This window comes from Chrysochloris asiatica, unplaced genomic scaffold (genome assembly GCF_000296735.1).
Source record: "Chrysochloris asiatica unplaced genomic scaffold, ChrAsi1.0 scaffold00006, whole genome shotgun sequence".
Taxonomy (NCBI): Eukaryota; Metazoa; Chordata; class Mammalia; order Afrosoricida; family Chrysochloridae; genus Chrysochloris; species Chrysochloris asiatica.
The window spans coordinates 20,312,622-20,314,877 of NW_006408524.1; positions in this window are offsets into that span (position 1 = coordinate 20,312,622).

Consider the following 2,256-nt stretch of genomic DNA (forward strand, 5'->3'; position numbering starts at 1 on the left):
AAACCCTATACAGGGTTGCTATGAATCAGAACCGACTCCATGGCACACCACCACCAGGCATGATTTTTAAAAAACAACCTTCTTTTAAAACAAAAGAGTGATAAAGACAAAAATCAGAACTGTGAATCCCTCTGTGGGGTGGAAGAGTTAGGGGAATTGCACATAGTAGATGCAAATCATGAATATGCCCTAGTTCTTGGACTGAGTGAAGAGTTCATAGGTGTTTCGTATGCTAGTCAATTTTATAATTTGCATCTCTAATCATTGTTAATACTTGTATAGTTTACTGTGTACCAGGCCCTATAGTAGCTACTTTACATATATTGACTCAGTGAATCCTCACAACAACCCAAAGAGGTGGGTCCACATTTTAAAGATGGGGAAACGGAGGCATAGGTGATCTGTCCACTTGTTTTGGTCAAAGATCACCCAGCTGGTATCAGACCTGATTCTAATCCAAGAAGCCCAATCCCAGAGCCCATTCTCTAAGCCACTTCACCAATCCACAAATATTATTTCATGAGTACCATATTTTCTTTGTAATGTAATGTTGTTGTTAAGTGCCACCAAGTCAGTTCTGACCCATAGCAACCCTGTATAGGGTTTCCAAGGAGCAGCTGTTGAGTTTGAACCACCGACCTTGCAGTTCAATTCAACCTTGCAGTCGATTGCTTGTCCTCACCAAGACTTGTTCTCAGAAAGAGACACACGAGAAGCTGCTTCTGTTCTTTACAAGGTGATGGAGTGGCTGGAATCCTAGGGAAGACATCATGAAAGAATCAGCTCCGAGCTGCACAGAAACTCATGCTCCTTGGGCCTCCTTCCCTGAGGGACAGCTTGGGGCTGGGCACAGGGGTGCAGGTAAGAAGTTCTGATCTGAGGAAGGATTGTTCTTGGTATGGGATAGATAGAGGGAGAAAAGAAGGGATAGATGTCCCCAGGACCTTCTCCTGGCTTCTCCCCACAGCTCAATATTGGCCCCCACACCCATCCCTGCCCCACCCAACCCCTTAATTTATAAACCATATGTCCCTGTGTCCCTGCCTGGCCTTGTTTGTCCAAAGATTCAGCTGCTTCCCCCATAACCGGAAGTTCAGAGGCACTGGGAAAGTGGGAGGAGCCTGGGGCAAGCAGAGTTCAGGGGGGCTCTGATGTGTCTCTCCCCTGCTCAACAACCTTCAATAACTCTCAATGGACAATGCCTGATGCATAGGACCTGCTGGAAATTTATCAACTGTCCCCATTCAGATTTTTCATTTTGTGATTGCTTCTAGGGACGATTTGAAACCCCTCAGCCAAAGCCCTGTTGTTGTTGTTGTTGTTGTTAAGTGCCATAGAGTCAGTTCTGACCTATAGCAATCTTGTATAGAGTTTTCGAGGAGCAGCTGGTGAACTTGAACCACTGACCTTGCAGTTCAAAACTGACTTTCCAGTCCAGTGCATTAACCCACAGCACCACACCAGGACTCCTGGAGGTCATCAAAATTTTGGCCCAGAGACGGGAAGCAACTCCCCTTCCCTCACACAGCAAGGTAGTATGAAATGCTCTCCTCTCTACATCCTGCCAGTCCAGCCACTATAGAGAAACAAATAGCACATGACTCTGGCTCTGCCTCTCTCTTGCTGTGTGCCGTTCAGTTTGTGGTCTAACCTGTCTGATGGATAGTTTCTTCATCTATAAAATGCAAGCATTGTCTGTCTGATTCCAGAATAGGGCTTGCATGTGGTAGGAGTTCAATAAATATTTCTTGGGTGCACGAATAAGTGAATCGCTAGCTCTCAGGTTGTTTATAAGTATGAAACAAAATATTACAAAGAGCCTATGCAGTACCAGGCATGTGTCAGAGGTGTGTCAATTGGGGTTCTTCTCGTCCCTTCACCAACCAATCTGGGGATGCCAACCTCGTTTTTTTTATTGCAACACAAGATCTCCAAGCTTCAAGACCTAAATTCCATCCTGAAACTCACAAGGACCAGAAAGCTGGAGCCTAGTGAGTCTGCTCAGAGGACTCCCAGGCCAGCCCTAACCCAATTTTCCTTGGCTCTTGCTCTCCACTTCTTATCTATACCTCAGCACCTCCACTTATTTCCTGGGGAAATACCACCCTGGCTACCCTGGTGTCCCCTACCTTTCCCTCTATTCTCCTCTGCTCACCAAAAGCACTGTTTCCCTCAACCTTGTCACTGGGTTTCCTGGGGCTTCTGGAAGGTATCAGGGCAGAGAGGTAAGTGATGGAGCCTGGGATGAGAAGAGAC